Here is an 8493-nt window from a genome sequence, read left to right on the forward strand (position 1 = left end):
GTGGAAAGAGCCAAGATGCCCTTCAACAGAGGAATGGATAAAGAAGATGTGGTCCATATAGACAATGGAATATTACTCAGCCATCAGAAAGGATGAATACCCAACTTTTACATCAACATGGATGGGACTGGAGGAGATTATGCTAAGTGAAATAAGTCAAGCAGAGAAAGTCAATTGTCATATGGTTTCACTTATTTGTAGAACATAAGGAATAGCATGGAGAACATTAGGAGAAGGAAGGGAAAAATGAAGGGGGGAAATTGGAGGGAGAGATGAATCATGAGAGACTATGGACTCTGAGAAACAAACAGGGTTTTAGAAGGGAGGGGGTGGGGGCATGGGTTAGCCCAGTGATGGGTATTAAGGAGGGCACGTACTGCATGGAGCACTGGGTGTTATACAAAAACAATGGATCAGACACCAAGCTGAACCGTACCAGCAGCCACCATGAACAGCAAAGGTCAATATCCAATGCAGCCAACCTGCCCTGTGCAGCCTCCTGGGAACCCAGTGTACCCTCAGACCTTGCATCTTCCTCAGGCTCCACCTTATACTGATGCTCCACCTGCCTACTCAGAGCTCTATTGTCCGAGCTTTGTGCACCCAGGGACTGCCACAGTCCCCACCATGTCAGCTGCATTTCCTGGCGCCTCACTGTATCCTCCCATGGCCCAATCTGTGGCTGTTGGGCCTTTAGGTTCCACAATCCCTAGGCTTATTATCCAGTTGGTCCCATCTATCCACCTGGTTCAGCAGTGCTGGTGGAAGGAGGGTATGATGCAAGTGCCAGATTTGGAGCTGGGGCTAGCGCTGGCAACATTCCTCGTCCACCTCCTGGATGCCCTCCCAATGCTGCTCAGCTTGCAGTCATGCAGGGAGCCAATGTCCTCATAACTCAGCGGAAGGGAAACTTCTTCACGGGTGGCTCAGATGGTGGCTACACCATCTGGTGAAGAACCAAGGCCACCTCTGTGCCGGGAAAGACATCACATACCTTCAGCACTTCTCACAATGTAACTGCTTTAGTCATATTAAATTGAAGTTGCAGTTTAGACACATGTTGTTTAGGTGTCTTTCTGGTGCCCAAACTTTCAGTCACTTTTCAAACCTAATAAGGATCCATGTAATGGTAGCAGTACCTCTTTAAAGCATGTTGAGGTAGGGGAGGCATCCATTCATAAAATGAATGTGGGTAAAGCAGCCCTAAGGATAATCCTTTAATTCCTCTGGAGTAATACTGTACCATACTGGTCTTTGCTCTTAGTTAATAAAACATCAAATTAGGTTTGGAGGGAACTTTAATCTTCCTAAGAATTAAAGTTGCTAAATTATTCTGATTGGTCTTTAATCTCCTTTAAGTCTTTGATTTCTATTACTTGTTATAAATGAAACACATTAGTTGTCTGCCCTTCCCTCCTTTCCATCCTTTGCCCCATGTCCCACCCTCACCTCTAGTCTCTTCCAGTTCCTTCCCACCAATCTCCATTGAATCAATGGTGCAGGATAGAAAGCCAGTCAGACTAACTTCCTTCTCTCCTTGCACTTGTCCCCACTTGCCATCTTTTAACTAGTCTTTCACAAGGATCTTCTGAAACCCCCTCTGTGTTCCAAGCACAGGCCCCATTACTTCTGCTTTTGCATCTCCTCAGGCAAAAGTGGAGGGTGCCTTTTTGATGCTCCTCATGGGTTGTTTCTTCATCCATGAACCAAACCCCAACTGCTTCGGTGCCAGAAAAACAGAGCTCTATTTGAACAAAGGGTATCAATGCAAACTGTACTGTAAACAGGTTTGTTTAAAATGTGGGAGCAAGGAGGAGGATGCATTTCAAAAGCCTGATGACGTCAGAGCCAAATTAGGGGAAGTTTTCCTATCCAAAAATTGGTTACTCTTCATTGTCAGAGTATCTGATGTAGGCCCTCGTGGCTCCTGAGAATTCCTCAGCTGGGTTAATGGGGTCATGTTATGAATCCCTCACTACAAAATGACTTGGGTCCAGTGAAATCTCATTAGCATTAAGAATATTTCAGGGATCCTGGGCGCCTGGGTGGCTCAGTTGGTTAAGCGACTGCCTTCGGCTCAGGTCATGATCCTGGAGTCCTGGGATCGAGTCCCGCATCGGGCTCCCTGCTCGGCAGGGAGTCTGCTTCTCCCTCTGACCCTCCTCCCTCTCATGCTCTCTGTCTCTCATTCTCTCTCTCTCAAATAAATAAATAAAATCTTTAAAAAATAAAAAATAAAAAATAAAAAAATAAAAAAAAGAATATTTCAGGGATCCTTAATATTTTGATTTTTGTTTTCTGAAATTGGATTTTATTTTATAATTTCAGTTCATCTAAATTTTGTGTTCTGTCCATGTGATGTTTGACTGTACCATTGACTGTTATGGAAGTTCAGCGTTGTATGTCTCTCTCTACACTGTGGTGCACTTAACTTGTGGATTTTTTATACTAAAAATGTAGAATAAAGACTATTTTGAAGATTTGAATAAAGTGATGAAGTTGCATTACAAAAAAAAAAAAATGGATCACGGATCACCACATCAAAAGCTAATGATGTATTGTACGGTGACTAACATAACATAATAAAATTTAAAAAAAATAAAATAAAAAGGTATTTGCAATTACATTAAAATATAAATTGTACTTAACAGAAAATTTACCTTTATGAAGAAATTACAAAACATTATTAAAAGAGATTAAAGAATACTTAAATAGTGTTGATGTTATAGACTGAATTGTGCTTCCCCAAAATTCATATGTTGAAACCCTAACTACTAGTATGAGTGTATCTGAAGATAGGGACTTTAAAGAGATAATTAAGGTTAAATGGGTTCATAATGTTGTGGCCCTAATTCCATTGGACTGGAGTTTTTGTGAGAAGAGCAAAGACCCCAGAGATGTTTATCTCTTTCTCTCTATGCATGCATACAGAAGAAAAGCCATATGAGCATATAACAAGAATGTGGTTGTCTGCAAGCCAGAAAGAGAGGTCTCACCAGAAAGCAACTGATGGCACCTTGATCTAAGATTTCCAGGCTCCAGAACTGTGAGAAAATAAATTTCTCTTATTTTAGACACCCAGTCTGTGGTATTTTGTAGTGGCTGCCCTAGCAAACTAACACTGGTGAGATATATGATTTCCTAGAGTGCAGAGTCAACTATTTTAGGACATAGAAACTAGATTTTAAAGACTCCTAGATTCAGTTCAATTCCAATAAAAAATATTAGTAAGGGTTTTTTTTTGGTGTAACTTGATAATCTGATTTTGAAATTTATACTCAAGTGTAAATGTCCAAAAATAGCCAGAACACATATAGAAGAAAAACATAGTAAAAAGATTTGCCTAACCAGGTATCAAACATTTTTTTAAACTATATCAGGTTAGTATAAGGTCATGCTGAAAAGATAGACCGACTGATAAACTAAAAAGAATAGGGGACCCAGGAATGGAACCATATATAAATGTAAATTTGATGTAGAATAAAATGGAAAGATTAGATTTTTCTATAATGTTAATATGACAATTGCTTGACCATATGTTTTAAAAAATTAATTCGAGCATGTATTTTACACCATGCATTTAAAATTTGATTTTAGGTAGATAAAAGATTTAAGTGAAAAACAAAACTATTATCTTTTAGAAAAACACACAGAAGAATAATTTTATGAACTCAGAGAAGAGAAAATAGAAAATGAAAAACTCATAAATTCTAAAAATTAAAAAAAGTAAATCATTTTAGTATGATTTTATCGTATTAAAATTAATAACTTCTTTTCATCAAAATGTACCATAGAGAAAATAGACAAACCTTAAGCTGGAGAATATATTTTAAAAAAATTAACTGGCAAACAACTTGTATTCATATCACATAAGAACTTTTCACAGTAACCCAGAAAAAGTACTTTAGACATTGACAAACTGATACAAAAATTTATGTGAAAATAACAAGGGCCAAGAATAGCTAAAATATTCTAGAAGAGTATGGTCAAAAGACTTCTTTTACTAAGTATGCAGACGTATTATAAGATACAGTTATTAAGGTGGTGTGAATTTGATGCAAGGATAGACAAATAGACCAATGAAATAGAATAGACATGTTAGAATTAAACTGTATATATACTAGATATAGATAGATAGATGATGGTGGTAGGTAGATGATAGATACCTGATAGATAGATGATAGATAGATAAAGGTGTCACTGTAGATCAATGGAGAAAGATACACCTTCAATAAATAATTATGATTCAGTTGCATATCAACATGAAAAATAAATAAAATTTGGTCTCTACCTACACCATTCATGATAATCTATCCCAGGTAGTGTGTAGACAAAGTTGTGAAAGGCAAAAAATAAGGCTTTTAGAAGATAATGCAAAAGAATATCTGCACAATCTTGGGTAGGGAAAGATATTTTTAAGAACAGGAAACAATAACCTAAAAAAAGATGTTGAATCAAACTAAGTTAAAATTATGAACCTATGTTCATAAACGTAACCAATAAGAGAATGAGAAGACAAAACTGAAATTGGGAGAGGAATGATGTTTGTAACACATATCATCAAAAAAGGGCATATATCTAGAATATATTGAGTACCCATAAATTTGTATGAAAACAACCAACCTTATGAAAAATTGGACAAGAGATTTAAGCAGACACTTCATAAGAGAGGAAAACTGAGTGGCAAATATATGTCTAAAAAGATGTTCTGTCTAAATAGTAAGTTGGATATGCAAATTAAAACCAAAAGGAGATGTCATTTTATATCCATCAAGGTGGCAAAAATGTTAAAACTATCATTATCAAGATTGGTGAGAATATGGACTAAATGTGTACAGTTATACAATGTGGTGGAAGTATAAATTGGTACAAATCTTTAGAAAACAATTTAGCATTACATAACAATATTGAATATGTATAAAGCATTAAATGTAGCCATTCTGCTCCTAGGTATATATCCTAGGTAAGGTCTTACCCTTGTCTACCAGGAGATATGTCTAAGAACATTTATAAAAGCATTGGTTTTTGTTGTTGTTGTTTGTTTGCAGAAAAAAAATAAACTGGAACTAAATCAAAGCTTGTCAACAGAAAAGGGTAAAATAAGTTATGGCATATTAATGTAGTAGACCACAGCTACACATTAACATGAATGATCTCACCAACATAATATTAAACAAAAAAAGAAATAATGTTTAAGATGTTACAGAAAAATTCATACAATACATTTTAAGTTTCAAAAACATGAAAAATCAAAGGGTGTTTTTAAGGAAAATTTTGATAAATGTGTAAAGAAATCAATTCAGGATTCTGAGTATTTCTGAGTCAGCAAGAAAGGGAGTGGGTTGCTTGAGTGACACACAGGGCACATCAAAGTTGATGCAGGTTTTTCACATTTCTGTTTAAATGAATAGTAAGAATACTAAGCACTGGAGCTGAATCTCCATATTTTTCTCTAAGATGGTATATAAAGGCACAAGGGAGTATGAATGGGGCAAAGAATCCAAATAGCAGCCTGGCTGAGTCTTAACTTTCTGAACAGGTTCTAAGCTACCTAAGAAAAAATCATCAGCATGGAAGGGCAACCACTGACCTAGATGCTATTCAGGAGCTGTGCATTCTGGCTGAAAGCTGTCAAAGTCTTGCCAATGTGTGGCCAACGGAGAGCATTTTGGAGGATGATGGCAGAAAACAGTGCAAACGGCCTTGTCAGCCAGATAGAAATGTGCCAAATAGTGAGAAGACAGCTTAGTATGTTATTGGGTGTTTCTTCCAGGATCCCCATGAGAGGCCAAAGCCTGGGCAGACTCTTGGTCACAAGCCCTGTGAACTGTTATTGCAAAACTGTCACACAATTTAAAAGGAATATAAAGTCAGCCCATTTGACTGGTGTTGGGAAAAAGAAGGGGATTGAACAATTGAATGTTTTAGCTTTACAGGTATCATACTCACTTGAGCAAAAAAAGGTGCATAGACACTTAGGTAAATATAATCAGAGTGAACAAATATCCACAGTTTATATCATTATTAAGAAATAAGGTAAAATGTTTGCTACCATGGGAGTTTCCATATGTAGATGTGACTTTACTCTCTGAGCTTATCTTTATAGTGTCATCTAATCTTTTTGTTTCTTGTTAATTGACCCAGGACTACAACACTTTTGGTTATGCTTCAAAGTATCCTTGACAAGACTTTAGTACCAGTCATGGTCACACTGGAGTAGTGTATGTTCTTTATCTATGAATGTTATCTTGAGCCCCTAGCCATGACACAGAAGGTAAATGGCTTACTCCTGGTTTTAAACAGCATCATGGTGGACTAGAACAAAGAGAAATGAGAGAGGTCAAATTGTTTGAGGGGTTTTCTGACTAAAAATAGCATTTCATGCTGATCAAATGTATTGATTTTTAGTTGTTAGTTCCTAAAACAAAACTCTGATATAAAAATAAAGTTATACTAGCCTTCTAGACATGTATGTTCTTCTAAAAGCTAGCAATAACTCAATCTTATTCCTGTTAACACAATTCAACTAGTAATGACTTTTTAAATGATAAACTTGCAACATCAAGAAAGTGGCTCAGGTTTAATAAGATGAAGAATTTCTTGCTGACAGTGTGAGCAAAGACAGCATGACATCCCAGAAAAAAAAAAAAATTAAATGCAAAGAAAGGAAACATGAGTCCTAGTCTATTGGCAGGAGAATATTACCAGACAACATTTTGCCAATGAACTAGAAGCCCTATACCTTTGTCCCAAAAGTTGTTAATGATGTGTGTATGTGTGTGTGTGTGTGTGTGTGTGTGTGTAATTTTGGTTTGTTTCTTTTTCTTCCCTGTGTACAAAGAATTCCAATTTTTATGACAAAATGTTAAGTGGAAATAGAGTACATTTTACACTGAACTTTGTTGGTCTATAAAGCAATAGATATTCATATTATAGAACTAGAAATGATAATCCCATACAAGAGATAACTGAGAAGCTTGAATTCATGTGCCAACTCTTACTGACGTATAGTGGCTGTCTACAGACCTATGTTGAGAGGGATTCTGATGTGAGGTCTAAGTTTAACACAGAAGACTGCCATACTAGATTAGAAAAGTTTAGGGGGGCAAAAAATGGCAGGAATGTTGGCAAATGTACTACTCATTTCTATTATCATATTATTCTTTCTCCAATGTGCATGCGTATTTTTCTTCTTTGCTGCCATTTAAGCATAGGCTGCCTTACAAAATATGACTAAATGGCTTTCCATTAGTAGGGGCAGAAACTACTATGATTTTGTTGCTGGCAAAAAGCAGTTAAATAATAGTAGCCTATCAGTTTAGAGTCTGCAACTGATAAATTGTATATATGTGTATTACAAGTTATAAAATCTTGAAATCTTAGGCTTATTCTTTTTTACTATTGTTCTTTTAAGTAGCGTATTATAAATATTGACAGAAATAGCCACAAAAATGCACCAAAAAGTGAGTGTGATTAACAAGATATGGTGTATAAATTCTGTATACATGATAATGAACAGTGGACCCTCTTTAAACTGATGCCCTCGGGGCGCCTGGGTGGCTCAGTTGTTAAACGTCTGCCTTCGGCTCAGGTCATGGTCCCAGGGTCCTGGGATCGAGCCCCACATCGGGCTCCCCGCTCAGCGGGAAGCCTGCTTCTCTCTCTCCCACTCCCCCTGATTGTGTTCCCTCTCTCGCTGTGTCTCTATCAAATAAATAAATAAAATCTTTAAAAAAAAATAAATAAACTGATGCCCTCATTTTCACATTTCTCTACATGCTTTCATAATTTCATAATGTTTTCAAATTTCATATTAAATCCTATTTAGAAAACAGCTAAGAAAATAACAGTCAGCTGTTGAACTATAAAATGAAAATAGGACTCAAGTTATAAAACTTGGTTAAGATGTGATTTTCCAATTTAACAGCTGTAAACAAACTGAAAAAGTCTCATAACTTCTTTGATTACAAATTTCTGAAAACTGTAAAGTTGTTGTGAAGGTAAAGTGTGATCAAGTCTGTGAAACATCCTGGATAGTGCCTGACATATACTAATTAATGGATTTTTTTTTTTCTGAATTTAGACAAAGTGCCTTTTTTCTCAGAAATGTTCCTGGGTGAGATAGTTGTTTGTAGTTTATAAACTTCCCAACACTCTTCATAAACAATTATCAGAAATTATAACATAGAAACAAGAAATATTTATCATTTTCAAATTTGAGCAAGTTGTTTGATAAAATAATAAATAAATAAAATTATGCTTACAAAAATGCATGCTGATACACACCCATCTCAAACAGAAGTGAAATATTTATTTTTTTAGTCTGTTAAAATTAGATACAAAATGGAAACTGGACTTGAGAATTCCATAACCATACGAAGCCATTTAAGTCATGTAAGCAAAACTAAATCTAGCTTATTTTAAAAACATAAGCAAAAGTTAACATTGGTTATTTCTTGTAAATGCCTTTGATAATCATAAAATAAACTTAAG

General features: G+C 35.9%; 1 pseudogene; it reads left to right on the forward strand.

The window, feature by feature from the left end:
• The first annotated feature begins 447 nt into the window (after positions 1–447).
• Positions 448–1027, forward strand: LOC116647195 (annotated as a pseudogene).
• The last annotated feature ends 7466 nt before the right edge of the window (positions 1028–8493 follow it).

This window comes from Phoca vitulina, unplaced genomic scaffold, assembly GCF_004348235.1.
Source record: "Phoca vitulina isolate PV1807 unplaced genomic scaffold, GSC_HSeal_1.0 scaffold39, whole genome shotgun sequence".
Lineage (NCBI taxonomy): Eukaryota > Metazoa > Chordata > Mammalia > Carnivora > Phocidae > Phoca > Phoca vitulina.